This window comes from Uloborus diversus, chromosome 9, assembly GCF_026930045.1.
Source record: "Uloborus diversus isolate 005 chromosome 9, Udiv.v.3.1, whole genome shotgun sequence".
Classification (NCBI taxonomy): domain Eukaryota; kingdom Metazoa; phylum Arthropoda; class Arachnida; order Araneae; family Uloboridae; genus Uloborus; species Uloborus diversus.
In genome coordinates this window covers 91,828,022-91,844,882 of record NC_072739.1, presented here as the reverse complement: position 1 = coordinate 91,844,882, position 16,861 = coordinate 91,828,022, and the positions used below count along the sequence as shown (strand labels likewise).

Here is a 16,861-nt window from a genome sequence, read left to right as displayed (position 1 = left end):
TCATTCAGTTTTCATGCTAAGTATGTTTTTTTTTCTTCTAGAAATTAATCCTATTGACAAACTTGATTTTCATTAAAAGTTTGACAGAGCTAAAATATTTCGGTCTCACTAGAGGTCTTGCGCGTGTTGTTTCGAAGTGTTCGGGTTCTTTTTTTTGTGATGGAAACATGCTGTTCGAATTTAGCTAATGGTTAATCAATTGCGAATGCTCTGTAACGAAAAAAAGGAAAAAACAAAAACAACCTTGAATTGGTTTCTGACAAATTTCAGTTTTAGCAATCAAGAATGGGGTCGTGTCCTTCAATCAAAAGTAGGGGATTGTGGGGCAAAGTGAAATAGCTTGGCAAAGGTGAAATAATGAAATATTTACTCTGCTTATAGTTCCACCAATCTGGTAATATTTTAACTTCGTAGTAGTACGTGCATTCTATTCCATTCAGGAAAAAATGCTGCCAAAAATTAAAGCATATAACAATGTAGACTATTTTCAAAAAATGGCACTCATATTGTAATACTTGTTGTAACTAAAAAAATTTTTTTTTGTTATTATAAAATGATAAAGCCTTGTAATTAACATTTTAAACATCATTTGAGACCTTCTAACATTCGATGGTGTATTTATTAAGTTAATATTAAGCCAATTTGGATTTTAAATATTTTGTACAATCACTCAATTACATGCGGGGCAAAGTGGATGGGGCAAAGTGAAATAGATTATATCGTCTACTTACGCAATCATTTACTAAATAACACGTATGTATTCATTTATTAAGTAATTCATTTATATTCCTTCAATTAGCAATTCATTTATTTATTAATTCATTTACTTATTTTTTATTCATTCATTCGTTTACTGTTTACTCATTAATCTATTTTTCTTCATGCATTAATTAATAATTTATTTAATTACTCGTTTATTGTTTCATCATCTTTTCATTTTATTTATAACCTTGACTGATTCATTTGATCCATTTTTTTTTTTTTATAATCGAATAAAAGTATTTCATTAGAAAAATATTTAATTTTTTCACTTTGACCCACTAAAAAAAAGGAAAAATTGTCCACTTTTTTTTTCTGGAAGCAAAAGTTTACTGTCAAAAATTAAAAATACCATTTCCATGTAAGTTTTTATTATAAAATACAATGTTCTTTCTTTATGTACTGTAATTTTCAAAACAAACTTCCAATGTGTTCATTTTGAAAAAGCGCAGTCATCTTAATAATTTTTACTATGCCCCACATTCCCCTACTACTTTTTGTCACTAAAACTGATAGAATAAGCAAAAAAAAAAAAATTGCACGGAGTAAGAAAAAAAACTTTTTTCCCAACAAATATTTTATATTTAATTTTTTCAAACGTCCGTTTTTTAGAAATGAGGCGCGATCTTTATGATGTCACAAATGATGTACTTCGGCATGCTACTCCATTGCCGCTCTAAATGTTTACGCTTTGCTGTCAAACGCGTTGCCCGGACATGATAATTTGCGCTGTGCACTAATGGCATCAGTTAATTGCATTTCATCACTTGTGATGTCCTGTGCAGAAGCGAGAGAAAATGAATTTCAGTCTGCGCACAGATTAAAATAATTATTAAGAAATATTAAACTTTGTCAAATTATTTAAAAAAATAGTTAAATCCTATGCTTTTAAGCATGCTCTTTCAGAAAAAAATTGCTTTTAAAGTTTCGGAAACAACCCCATTGCAGTCAGTTACCTCGTGTTTCTAAAAGTTAAAATTTCGTATAATTTTTATTTTTTTTGTGTCAGAGTTTGGAAGATGGTAAATTTTTTCAAAATCCTTGAAATTTTTAGGCAGAATTTGAGATGATTTGTATCCAAAAAGTAGGTATGAATTTCCGATGAATTTTGGAATGAAAAAGGTTGCGAGATTCCTTTTGTATTAAATATTTAAAAAAATTAGAAAGAGTCACGTGACTTTTAATAACAAGTCCCAAAATTCATGCCGACGTCAAAAGAAATCGACATCAGGCTTTTTGTCAGGATGAAATCAATAAGCAATCTTCCTGATTGCTCAATATATAATCAAAACGAACCTCGTGACATCTGATTTTTGGTTCAGCATGTGCGCAGAGATAATTAATACTTCCATTTCAAAGAAACAACAGATTATGACGAGTATCATTTGTGTAAAAATGTTAGTTTTTTTATTATTAAAATAAATGTTGTTAGTACGAGGAATTTTATGAAGATTGAGTTGATGCAAAAATTATCACATAAAGAGATACCACGGTCGAGTTAAATGAGATAAAAAGGAATTTATTTGTTTATTGTAGAAAAAAGTTAAATACGTAACGAGATAGATAAACAGATGTGGGGGTTATGAATTGTGAAACTGATATAAAAAATGCGTGCATAACAGAGATATTGCTAAGATTTGTTCCAAGGCGTGGAAATACTCCTTGACATTTTCTAAAGACGTGAAATTCATTTTAGAAAAGCGAAATATACTTCTTTTTTTTTCCTAGAGATGCACCGTCTCCATTGTTAATCACTATATTAAGAAGGGGGGGGGGGGTGATTTAAACTTTTTTTTTTTAAATCCATATTACCTGGGGTTTGAAAAGTTGTTGTGTACTGGCATCAAATGTTCGTGAAAAAATTTTTTTGAAAATCAAAATATACTTAGATTTCCCGCCAGCCCCTTGAAGTTTCGCCAAATATGTGAAAAACGACATTTTTTTTAAATTAAAAAATTCTTTTGTATAATTTTTTTTAACCATTTGTGGTGGGAAAAGTTGTGTATTGACATCTAATGTTCGTGTAAAATTTTTTTTGATAATCAAAATATATTTAGACGTCCAGTCAAGTCCTTGAAGTTTCTCAAAATATGTAAAAATTGGCATCAATTTTATTTTTTAAGTTTCTTAAGCATAATGTTTTTTAATCATCTGTGGTGAAAATGGTTGCTTAGTAAGTTTGATCGCCAAGTTTTGTCGCGACAAATTTGGCGATTTTTTTTTTAATTTTAAATTTGGTTTCAATTTGGCCACTGTTTGTGTTATTTAGAAAGTAAACAGTTGAATCACATTAAAATTGCCAATAATGGGGAAATGACATTAAATTGGAGTAAAAGGAAGTCATGTGATGCACACATCAGCTCGTTTTTTTTTTGTAATCTAAGAAATTTTTGCTTTGCTTTATTTTTAAATTTTAGCATTAATTTTCGAGACGCCAATGTTGTGCGTATAAAGCCATCACGACTTGTTGCTCTACAAATAAATGAAGGTGCTTCTACCACTTATCAAACTACTCTTTCGACTCTCTTGTGTAAATTCCAGTACTCCTTTCAATAATATCACTCGTTTTACCCATTTTCTCAAGTTCCGCATTAGGTATTTGTTTAGACAGTGGAGAGTCAGTAAGTACACAATTTTTCCAATGGGGTAGTTTCCTTCAGTAAAAAGTACTACTTTTATTCATTAAAATGGATGTAATGAGGAAAAAAAAAAAAAACATGGGCCCAGAAAATACTTTTATTTTCCCAACAGTTTTTTTTACATTAATTTTTAAAATGTCCGATTTTTCAAACAAGGCTTGGTCTTTATGAAGTCCACAAATGATTCACTTCGCCGCATCTTACTACTACGTTTCCACGTTATGATAATCAAGCAGCGAATTAAAATTGCACCCTACGCTTGCTATCAACCCTATCGTTGCCAATACAAGTGAGTAAAAATGCGAATTAAATATTTTGCTCTGTGAATGGCAGCACAGAATGGCATTTCATCATTTGTGATGTCATCGCCAAGACATGTAAACAATGAAAACTCACCGATTTAAGTATTTTTTTAAAAAATATTAAACTTAAACAAATTATTTAAAAAATGGTCAGATCCTATGTTTTTAAGCATGCTCTTTCAGAAAAAAATACTTTTAAAATTTTGGAAACGACCCAGTTGATCAATTCTGTACTATAGTCTTTTGCTTGCAAATTAAGAGGTGAAATGACAAAATCACTAACAGTTTCATCGTTATAAGTTTCGGTCTTCAGGATTGTTCTGTGACCTAATTATTTCAGAGTACAGTCGAGTCCCGACTTACGCGAGGGATGCGTTCCAAGACCCTTCGCGTAAGTTGAAATTTCGCGTTGTGGAAAAGGGTATGTGTAAAAACTTTTATAAACGTACGTATAGGATTAAAGACACTTGTAAACACCACCTCAAACTGTTAAAAACCATTTCTTAACTATACATTAGTGTTTCTTAAATAAAAAATTGAATTTTTATTTATTGTATAATAAACCACTACGGTACGTAACAAAGAAAAACAAATGCACTATAGTTGTTGAAACTTTCTCTTTTTCTTTCTATCTTCACAAACTTTAAACGAAACAGCGCTCTTAGGTGTCATTATATTTCATTAAATTTCAAATTTATAATAAAAAAAAAAATAAATGGAAAATGAGGAGTACAGATTTATTTCTATACTCGATGTTTAGACTAGTACGATGTGGGAACTTCCGCTCTCAGTGATGCCAAAGGGATGAAGGTCCATTCACGAAAAAACCGCGATTCTTTTCTTAAAATTTTCATGTTGCGGGTGAAGAATTCGCGTTAGGAATGAAATTCTTTACCGGGGGAAAAAATCGCGTTATAGCCATTTCGCGTAAGTCGGATTGCGTTGTAGCGGGAGTCGACTGTATAGTGTGTCGTTGCTCATGAGAATCAGCAGGTTTTTTTTTTTTTTTTGAATGACCATAAAACTATTCCTTTTGAATGACAGGATCATCGCTGAGATATTTTGAGTGGTAGACAACTTTCGAAAAATACTTTGCACTGGCAATACAAGAAGACCCAGTTTAGTGAGAAATAGAACAATTGCATACACTTTTACAGGGGTGCCTACAGGGGGAGGAGGGGAATTATGGGACAAGTTGTGCCAAAAAAAAATGAGGGGGGGGGGATTTTTTTCCTTCTTTTTTTTCTTTAGAAAATGAAATTTTTGATTTTTGGAAGGAAAAAATATTTAAACTTATTCAACAAGAAATAGATGAATAAATAATACTTTTTTTCACGTACTCTTTCCAAAATTTAATGACCGTGTCTTTTTTTTTTCAATCAAGGGAACATCAGAAACGGGATGGAGTTGGTGTCCGTTTCAAAGCCGGATCAGGCAATTTGCTTCCTTTTTAATTTATTATAATTTTTCTGGAAGTAGCACAATTCTGCACGAGGAATACATGTAACAGTGATGAGAGGGAGAGATATCAAAAAGGACTAAAATTAAAAAAAATCCCTCTTCTTTATTTATTGTTTGTAATAATTCTGACCACTGTGCTCTAGTCTTTCATTGATTTATTTTCACCTTGGCAATTGTTAAGAACTAGTTTTGAAGTTTGCGATAACATCTTTTTAATCCCTCCAAACGACAATTACTATATTTTCTTCATAAACTAACTTAAGTTTATGCAGAATTTTTCATTTCACTTTACTATTATTTTCTCTACCATTTTTAAACTGATTGTTTCAATTTATCATTAGATGATTGTTATTTAAACTTTCATTGAGGTTGGTTTTTGCTGATGGAAGTAGAACAAACAACTTAAGCTGTTTTAATTATTTTTCGTAAATCATTTTTATTTTCTTCTATATCTGATATGCATAGAAGGATATTTGATTCATTAAAATTCTCGAGTTCTGATTTTCGATGTGCGCTGAATAGCTGAATCCATTTTTGAGGATTTCCGAAAAATATCTGTCACAGGGTATCTGTGTGTGATCCATCTTTTTTGGCTATGCGACTTCAATTTTGGAAAACTTCCGGGGGAGCTCCCGCACTAATGCCCGAATAACACCCTCTTTATCATCAAAAGTCATCTAAAACTGCATTTCTGGAACTGCAATTTTAAAACATTTATAAGAGAGAGAACCCGATTCCCCCCCTCTCTCATTAACACAATCAAAGAGAATCCTAGAATTGCGTTTTTGTAGCATCAATTTCGTAAAATTGCCGGGGGAATAGCACCAAACACCTTCCACTAACATTATCAAGATCTATTAAAACTGCGTTTTTAAATTTACAAGTTCGAAAATTTAAGTGGAGCGCTCCTCTCCCTTCCTCCACTCTCGTCAATATTATTAAAGATCGTCTTAATTTTGATTTTTATTGCTTCAATTTCAAGAAAATTCCGGGAGAACTTCCGAAAATTCGAACGGGGGGGGGGGGGAATTTGCGCCATTGAGCTTGGGGGGAGGGCACCCTTGCACTTTTACAAAGTATTCGATAATAGTTTCGTCTGTATTTCATGTGATAGCTCTTGTGTACCAATATACAAACGAAATACTCCGTTTGCTGTTGTAAGCCACCTTGCATGAGATAGCTTACGTGGTGATTTGGTGAACAATGATTTTGGACAATTTTCAGAACATATCGCTTGAATCCAGAACATATTGATTTATATACGATTCTTTTATGTTTGGATAAAAGCAGAGAACAGGTCAATTCGCGAGACGAAGGTGGGTGGTGGAAATTGTTTCATTATATCACAGAATAAGAGAAACAAATATATCCTGCGTAATCACATTTGTCACAACTCACAAACAGTCAAAACTAAGCAGAAAGAGCCAAGGAAAAAAGCAAATTATGCAAATTTCAAAGACCTGGCTGGGGCTTTAAATATAATGTGATATAGTAATTATTTTGTTCACAAACAAAGGGTCTTACTATTCAACTATTTACCCTATAGGCGATTAAAAAAATAATACATAAGAAATGATTTTTTTTTTTTATAAAAAAGTCCTTTTTTACGTATTTGGCAAAATTTGATGGATCTGGCATGGAGTCGAAATATATTTTGATTAACAAAATGTTTTTTAAACGAGCATTAAATGTAAATACAGTAGGCGCCGCTTAATGAGATCACGGTTAATGTTATCATTCGCTTAATGTTATCAGAATCACGAAGTCCCGGAACACTTGTTTGTTAAAACACGTTAAAGAAGTCGGATATTGCAATCAGCGTCCTCGTTTATTTGTGTTATCACTCTTTCATAGACTTTAAATTTTCTCCCGTTTTTTTCCCCTCTATTAACATAAATACATCGGCAAACCATGGCGAGACTAACTTGCTGTATAGCATTTTGTGGTTTTCAATAGCAGTTCAAATTTTTTCTAGGAATGAAGCTACAGAAAGTTCGCCCCCCAGTGACCACAGACTCCCCTAAGAAAACTTTCTTTTGCACCTAAAAAAAACTCAGTCGCTGGACATGTTGCAGGCATTGATGTAGGACCTCCATTGTTGCCATTACTTTGTAAACTGTTAAAGAATTGTGTCGAGATTGAAAACAAAGCGATGTTAAGTTAAACTTTAAACAACAAGCAAAACTATGCTGGAAAAGATAGAAAAGCTGAATGTGCTTTGAAACTGGTTTATGAATGTCGGGGAAAACGGTCATATTTTACTTCAACTATTACTATGTGATTAAAAATTGCATAATTTAGCTTTAACTTTTTGTAATTCAGATATTTCCATTCTGTTAATTTAATAATTTATAATTTAAAACTGCTTTCAGTTGAGGTCATTGTGATTTTAATTTGAGGTTGACAAAATAAATGCACCTTAATTGGAAAAATATCATTATTTTGTGTCTCCTGGATTCTTCTCGGTTATTGTTATCAGTCGGTTATTGTTATCAAACTGCATTTGTCCCAAAGTGATCACATTAAGCAGCACCTACTGTACAAACATTTCCCACCACAAGCGATTAAAAAAATTATACACAAGAGATTTAAAAAAAAAATAAATAAAAATAAATGTCAATTTTTACATATTTCATGAAACTTCAAGTAGTTGGTGGGGAATTTAAATATAGTTTGATTTTCAAAAAAAATTTTACACGAGCATTTAATGCCAATACACAACTTTTCCCACCACAGGCTTTTCGATTTCAAAAAAAAAAAAAAAAGTTAAAATCGACCCACCCTAGTGCTCATCCCTCCAAGAGCAAGGGCTCATCCCTCAAAATACCATAAAGCTCCCCCCAGAGCAAGACCCCCCCCCCCAGAAAGGGCAAAAAATACCCCTCAAAGCACCCCGATCCTTAAAAATTTCAATCTGCGCCAAGATCTCCCTAGGCAGGGCACCCCTGGGTAAGATAAGGACCTGATACATAAGAAGAATTTGCGCAATGAAGGCGGAAAAAAAGAAGCAAATAGAGAAGAATCTGTTACATTTCTGGATACCTTGAATTAAGGGGTTGCTTGTAACCTCAAAATGTGAAGAGGAAAAGTTCCTTATATGAAGCGCTTTTTTAAAAAATTAAGTTTAGAACACATTTATCAATATCTATGGGATGTCTTAAAATGATGCCTAATGTTTCTTCTCATTAGATGCAGGAGCATAGTCGTGTTTCATCATACCACTCAATCTCCTCATTAAATACTCATTATAAATATATATAATGCACTGAAGTTTCGAATGTCCTTACAAGTAGAATGTCAGGAGCCATTCATTAATTACGTAAGGATGATTTTGGCAATTTTCGACCTCTCTCCCCCATGTAAGGAAACATAAGATTTTTCACCCCCCCCCCCCTCCGTGCTATTCTTACGTAAGATTCCATTTCGTTTTCCAAAATAAAATACCGAATCCACGAATCTTGTATCACTGGAATCGTTATTAAATTCACTATTACAAAATTAAACCTTATCGTGTCAAGAAATATTTACTAAAAAGTTGGAATCTAGACTAAATGTTTTTGACATTTTTTTTGTATATGATGCGATACTGATTAAAAATAAAACATGCCATGCGTAGTGCGAATTTTTAATTTTATTTTACACCATTAATTCTCTGTAAAACAAATAAAAAACAGCTCAACGCAATAAGTTTTTTTTTATCTTCCACTTCCAGACGCAAATGAGTTATGATCTCTGCCAAAGCACTTGACCGCGCGATTTCTAATGCAAAATATCTACTTGAACAATATTACGTAAGAATGGGTTTGAACCCCCTCCCCAGTAAGGGTGTGTAGATATTTTCCCAACCCCCTCCCCTCGGGACCCATACGTAATTAATGAATGGTCCCTTAGTCATAATTCCTTGCTGAGATTCAGACAGAGAGAGAGAGAGAGAGATAGAGAGAAAAGTCTCTTCAATGTATGAATGATAATTGTTAGCTGAGAGGGAGAGAGAGAGAAACTGCTCGGAATGATTACAAAATTAGAATGTTAATGACAATTATTAGCTCAGAGAGAGAGACTTTTCGAATGAATTACTTAAAATTAGAGTGTTAATGATAATTGTTAGCTGAGAGAGAGAGAGAGAGAGAGAGAGAGAAACTTCTCGAATGATTATAAAGTTAGATTGTTAATGATAATTATTAGTTGAGAGATAGAGAGTGAGAGAGATACTTTTCGGGGGGGGGGGATTGTTAGAGGGTGAGAGAGAGAGAGTTTGAGAGCTTGAGATAGTTACAGAGAGAGAGAGAGCCTGTGCGCCGCTAATGGCAACTAACGCGCCAATAATGGTAAACGCATACCTTAAAAAATATTCGCCTAGTTCTGACCTGTTGACTGCAAAGCCCAGTTTGTATTCGCACCGATGCGTCATACTAGGAAAAAAAAAATAAATAAGCACATAAAGCAGTCTTTCTACTAGTTGCCGCTTCTCTCTTTGGCGCTGCGATTGAGTGAACTTGGAGTTTACTAGAGATACGAGGGAAGAGTTGTGAATTCGTTAAGCCAAAACGCTTCTGCTTGTCAAAGCGGCAGGCCGTGGCTACTTTTTCGGCGTTCTGTCAAACAGTGAGATCCGTGGATTAGGGATTGTGCTGGACTAATCTCGATTCCAACAGGTATGTTGCTATTGAAGTGATTTTTACCTAAATGAAAAAAAGATCAAATAAGCTTTGTGCTACAATAAGATTAAATAGAAAAACCAACGTAAATAAAACACAAATGAACACGAAAAAGTGAACGTGAACGAAATGTAAACGTTTTCGTGTTAATTTGTTCTTTATTTACGTTGGTTTTTCCATTTAATCTTGATCTTTATCTGTTTGAAAATACATCTTATTTTACATAAAATTTGTCTGGGGCAGTAAAAAAAATACGCAGCTGTTAAAACTATTAAGTATTCCAGCCCGTTCAGAGGTTCAGCCCAAAATTGCTGAAACTTGTAATTGAAAGACCATAAAATATTTTCCAGATCTGAACCAGGGAGCTTCGATGGGAGGTCATAAGAGGCCGCTGTGATCTTCAAAATATTTCATATTCGGCAAATTTTGTCAGGCGATTCGGCTAGTTTGAAGAAAGCATTGCAAAATTTTTTCATAATGATTTATGCTTCTTATTAGCTGCAGAATATGAGCTCTATATGTATGTGCTCATATTTTATCATTCGGCTAAATTCGGACTTTCATTCGGCACTTTGATCCTTTTTCCTCAACTAAAAATTTGAGCTCTAGGCGCCCGTGATCTGAGCTTAATAAAGATTAACATTATATCAGTATTTCTAAGCGTAAATAAGTATAACCTTCAAAAAGGTTAAACTTGCACTTTTCTAGAAGACATTTTCAAAAACTTCAAGCATGGTAAAAGTCATAATTTTGTAGTAACTCCAATAAAACTAGTGCTAAAATAAACTACATACTTTGATCCAGAATCTATACAAGAATCTGAATGTTATTTGAGTAAATTAAGATTTAGGAGGAAATCGAATAATTTTTGAGATATTTCTAAGATTTTTGACGTATTTTTTTCAAATCAAAGTCCTTAATTAAAAAAATATTCATAAAGAAAGTACTCCTAAAATATCTAAGCAGTACATTAATATTGTCTTCAAATATCATGTCTGAAGTTTTTAAAATTGTCCTGTAAATAGTAGCGTAAATTTAACCTTTTTGTAAATTAATTCTTATCTAATGAACCCGAAATAATGCTTTTTTGTTGATCTTGATTACGTTCAAATCGGAAAAGTATATTATAGTTAAAAAGCACTAGTATATTTATCTATGTTACAAGTTTCAGAAATATTGCTGCGAATGTGTTCGGACACCTTAAAACTAACATCGATTTCCTACAAAATTGACCTGAAAAGAAAAAAAAGAGCGGCAATTTTTTTTTCTATTCTAGAAAATAAAACATCTGAATTTTTAATTTATCTCGACATCTTTTATTTTTTATAATATAATATATTAGAAAATCGCCCGTCAAGGTATGACGGGTGAAAATTGAATTTCTCCATTTAAAAGAAGCAATTGCCTGTTTGGTGATATTTTGATAGTTGAAATTTTAACCCTGAATCCCGTGGATTAACCCTAAACTCCAATAGGTATCGTTCATGGTTGACCACTTTTTCGTTTCTTCATTCCCCTGAAATGACAGTCTTATCAGTAAAACAGTTAAGTTACCGGATCCAGTTCAGCCTTGTCAAAATAAAGCTTTTCCCTGCATGTCAAAACATTATCAAAAAATATCAACAAATTTTCATGCCATTGCGCGAGTTTTATTGTTGATGAGGTCAGAAGCGTTACTAGATCAGTGAATTGGCTATTATATATTTCAGAATTTATTTCCATCCATCATGTGAAAATTAAGTGTAAATTTAAATTGTCCTTTGCCCCTGTCATCCCAAATATAAATTTAAAAAAAATATATATATGAAAAAACTTAGCGTCTCTTAATAAGGGGGTCACGGGAGGTTACTGTGACCTCCCGTAAATGTCTTATTCGGCAAATTTTGTCTGACGATTCGGCAAAATTTGGAGTTCTATTCGGCAAAATTTGGAGTTTTATTTGGCAAACTGAGAATTTCCGCCCTCCCAAAAATTTAAGTTCGGGGCGAAGCTCTAAACATGCTTTTTTTTTTTTTTAAAATCTTGGGGACTCGTCTTTCAGATGGTTTAGTAGAGTGGTTCAAAAATACATGTAAAAAAAAAAAAATTCTCCTACATACTAGGACACCCCTCAATATTTTCACACTTGTGGATAGCAATATACTGGACGAATTTTAGCTTCCTATTTCAACTGAAAGAGGGTGCTCAACCCCCTCCCCTAAACTTCCAATGTACGGGGAGGGAGGTTAAAAAAATACATTGAACTGAAAAAACAGTGCTACACATTATAATATACACTAATAATATGCATATACATTGCAATAAAATAATCATTTACAATAAAACAGCTGGGAAAATTAAATTTTTTTGGCATGTTGTACGCTACTGCGTTAAATTGAGGGGTCAATGAGCACCGTCTTAAAATTTGAGCAGGAAGTAAAAATTTTTACAGCATAATACTATTAGTAAGTGCAAAAAAAAAAAAGGTGTCTTGGGCTCTAGCTGAAAAAAAAAAGTTTTTTTTTTTTGAACCACCCTAGGGTTTAGTCAAGGCAGTCTTACTGCAACTTTTGAATTAAACGGAGTGGTGAATATTAGGTTAACCTATGGGTGGCCCTTCCCATGCAAATTTACGTTATTTGAATGTTATGATTATTTACTTGAAAAAGCTAATATTTCTATTCATCCATTAAGAGAATTTTGCTTAATGAATGTTGTTATACATTTCATGGAACTAGCAATTTAAAAAAAAAATACTATTTAAAAAAATTTTTTTTTTAAATTTAAGTAAAGATAAGATTGCGATTTGCTTTGTTTTTTATTAGATAAAATGATTGCAAAATATTTTATCCTGTCTCTATCATTAACCACCATTAGTTTGGAATGAATTTTTAAAAGTTTATTGACTTTAGTTTCAATATGAAATTATCTTTTATTTGGACACATCAATATGGTTTGTCACGAAGAAAGCTGCCCAAATTTTACAGGGCGCTTAGCAATAAGCAAATTAGCCGATTACCGATTAATCGGCGGGTGATATTCGACCGATTAATGATCGTGATGACTTTGCAGTCTATCCACGGCTTTTTTTTTTGCTTTCTAAAATAGTATTTCAACATTTTATTCAATTTCTGTATATTCATATTTCTTATTATTGTCAATAGACATTATTTCAACTAGATATGAAAATTCAACTATCAGTTAGTTACCTGTATTCAGCACACGCTTTTAACTTAGTAGGTACTTTTTGTTTTTGGTCACCACTTTACCCAACACTTTTAATATTTATTTCAATTGACATTGCTAAAGGTAGGGAGTGGAGAAAAATGTGTATTGACATATGAAGCATGTTGCAACATTGAAAATATGCGTATTTATTCCCAAAAGAAAAAATAAGTTAGCAAAACTAACGATCTTCAGCCATCAATTTTTATTAAAAGAAAAAAAAAACTTGAAAAGTGTACACAGGAAATTTTTAAAAAATCATATGATAAGGGAAATAATCAAATAAAGTGAAGGATTTTTTAGGATAGGAAGAAATACATATGAACCAGCAAGAAATAATTTATGTGATAATAATCCCCATACATAAGTAATAGCCGATGATCGAGTAACCCGCGTGTTTCAACAATGAAACTCGCGCCACGGCATGATAATTTGAAAAAAAATGTTTTGATAATGTTTAAAATGCAGGGAGAGGCTTTATTGTGGCAAGGCTGAACTCGAAGCGGTGTCTTAACCGTTTTACTGGTAAGACTGTGTCATTTCAGGGGAATGAAGAAACGAAAAAGTGGATGAAAATTAACGCTATCCACTGGAGTTTAGGGTTAATCCACTGGAGTTAGAGTTAAAATTTCAACTATCAAAATATCATCAAACAGGCAATTTCTTTATTCAAATGTAGAAGCAATTTTCACCCGTCATACCTTGACGGGCGACTTTCTAGTCTTAAAATAATCATGTTTTTTGTATATAAAACTTAAAAGTACCCGGATTTAATTCTTCATAATAGTGTTACGTGACCGTCAACTGTAAAATAATTTCAATATTAAAATTCGGTTGTAGGCAAATTTTGTTTTGAGTGTTTAATTTATGAAGTACATTTTCATGCTACATGTTATGCTTATATTGCGGAATATTATTCATTTATTGTTAGTACATCTTGATTTCTTGTTCAAAGAATCTTAAAAGTTTTTAAAAAATACTAAGAGGTATTTCAAATATATTTTCTTCGCAGATCATTCGGCAAAATTTGGCCGATTATTAATAATCGGCAGAGCGGGCAAATGATGGCCAAATACCGGTTACTGCCGATTAATCGGCGCATCTCTAATGCTTATCGCCGCAAGGGCAATGACACACCCTCCCTAAATACTACGAACCCCCCAACCTAAGGGCAAGAGCCCCTCAAAAGAGAAAAAAATCCTTAAAAATACCCCCCGAAAATTTTCAAAGGTGCACTCTGCACCACGATATTAATTTAAACATTAAACTGAAGCAAGACATTGATTTTAATATAGCAATAAGCAGTATAAGATTTAAAAAATATTTTAACAAAATAGAGGCATCGTTTAAAATTTATTTTGTTGTTTTATTATACATTCTTCATTCCTTTTAATGTATAGCATACCGAAACTGAAGCTCAGTAGCTCAGATAGTTAGAGCATCCTACTAATAACACGAAAATCAAAGGATCGATCCTCCCATGGGCCAGAAAATATAGTTTAGAACTACTAATTTCCCGAACTAAACTATAATCCAAATTTACATGAAAATGTAACCTTAATTCATTGGAGGAAGGGTTCCAAACCACAGTTGGGTTGTTGCACTGAGATCAGAAAAGAAATTTCTATTTTACCATGGCAATTCGCAGAATCATGCATTGTTTCTAAAGGGTGTTTTTTGTAGGTACGCCTTAATACTTCATCTATCTTCAAAAGTAAGACACCATTTAAAATATGTTTCCCCGCTATCAATTAAAAAAAAAAAAAAACACATTTTTGCTGTTATTCGGAAGAATTACTTTTAAACAGGGTTCTTTATTCCCTTCTGTAGAGCGCGAATGCTTTGCACTGGTCAACTACTAGTAGGCTTTGAATCGTTTAAATTTCCCAACTACTAAACTACTAAAGTTCTTAAATCTTTTTTCTATTTTGATGTGGGACTTTAACCGGTACAGCTACATACCATCTTAAAAGAAGAGATTTTTCTAATATATCTTTAATTAAAAAAAAAGAACATTTGGTTTTTGCTCGGAGTTTTGCCAGACTACTATTCCACTTGTGATAATAGCCTTAAAAAATAAGTAACTGCATAAAATTCGTGTTTTTTATTTGAAAAATCATTAATCCACAATTACATAATGTTAATACAATTGTCTCATTTTGTTTGAGATAAAATTTCAATGTAATTGATATTTCGCATTAAAAGTGAAAGAAATAAATAAATAAAATTCATAGAACAATGAAAGAAAAACGAAGCATCAAGATGACGCATTTTCATATATTCGAGTTGATTCATTTTATGCCCAAAAATCAATTAAAATTTGACGCATCGTCGCAATGTTTAGGTTTTGATGATGCAATGAAGCTAAAAGTGAGCAACATTGTGTGGACATTTGATATAAAGGTTATTTTTAGCACTTATATGAACCGGTGGCGTTTCTATTTAGATGCGTATTTGAATTACACGAAAAATCTTTTGTGAAGTTTTAGTCTTCTGTTAGATATTTAAGCAGAGCGGGGTAGTCATAAAATTGGCATTGAAACGAATTTGAACTTAAATCTCCTGCTGAGCACCAACATTGCTGATGAGCCCTATACCCACCCCACTAGTGGAAAGAATTGTTCTATGACTGAGACATTTTGAGCCAAAACACCTGTCCTTTTATCCTCGTACTGCACTTGTGACGCAATCTGAGTTTTCAAATCAGGGAGGGTGGGAGAGGGCACCACATAACCCCACGCTTCCGTGAAACGCAAGTTGAAGACATCTGTTCGAACGCAATAGGAAAAAAAATCAAATAATTTTTTTATATTTTTAAGCAAATTATAACCAAATTTTGTATGACTTTGCTTAACGTCATGACTTTTTACGAAACAACGCATCGTACAACTTTTTATTACATTCTTTAACTGCACTGCTAGCATTTTATTACGTTACAAACATTGGAAGATCCCATACCAACTTTCTCTTTAAACTTCTTCACAACATGCAAAAGTAGTAGAAATTGAACCACGAGTTTAATTGTCGTTTAATGTCCAATGAAACATGCTGTAGCTGTTAGTAACATAAATACCCGAATGTGCTCCTTTTATCCTAGTACTGATTCGTTGCTATCGAAATAACTAAAAGTATTGTCTTTCCTTTCATACAGACGATAACATTTTAAATAAAAATGTTGCGAGATAATGCCATCTCCAAAAACTTCGGTTCGAATGAAATAATAATAATAATAAAAATTAATTTGAATTTTGACATCTGGAATTCAACTTATGTTTTTCGCAATCACGAGTGTGTGTGTGTATGTAGGCGTGTGTGTTTATGTGTGTGTAGGGGGGTATGTGTATGTGTGTGTAGGCATGTGTGCTTGTGTCTGTGTGCAGGTATGAGCGTGTGGGTAGTTGTGTGTATGAGTGTTTGTGTGTGTGTGGGGGGGGGGGATTTGTATGTGTGTGAAGGCATATGTGTTTGTGTCTGTGTGCAGGCATGAGTGTGTGGTTAGTTGTGTGTAGGTGTGTGTGTATGTGTAGGTTTTTGTATGTATGCGTGTGTGTGTATGTGCTTGAGTGTGTGTATGTGCTTGTGTGTGTATGTGTGTGTATGTGTTTGTGTGTGTGTACGTGCGTGTAAGTGTAGGATTTTGACGTAGCCTGGAGATGATTTTCGCTAGAGGAGCAGCATCGTGAGGCGGCCGGTCGAGGGTGGTGCTGCAGAGGGTGCTGGTGGGAAAATAAAATCATAGCACATCAAAACAGTCAAATGAAAGCAATAAGCAATCGTGATTGCTCAATAATCAAATTTGACCTTCTAACGACTAACGGAATACATATGAAGCACTTAA

The 16,861-nt window shown here is 33.1% G+C and overlaps 1 protein-coding gene across 1 annotated transcript in view; it reads left to right on the top strand.

The window, feature by feature from the left end:
* The first annotated feature begins 9,684 nt into the window (after nt 1-9,684).
* The window catches only part of LOC129230686 (sodium/calcium exchanger 3-like), an 82,407-nt gene continuing 75,230 nt past the window's right edge, over nt 9,685-16,861 (top strand). The window contains exon 1 of the mRNA XM_054865104.1: nt 9,685-9,816. The gene's annotated coding sequence lies outside the window, so the exon portion shown is untranslated. The remainder of the gene's footprint in view (nt 9,817-16,861) is intronic.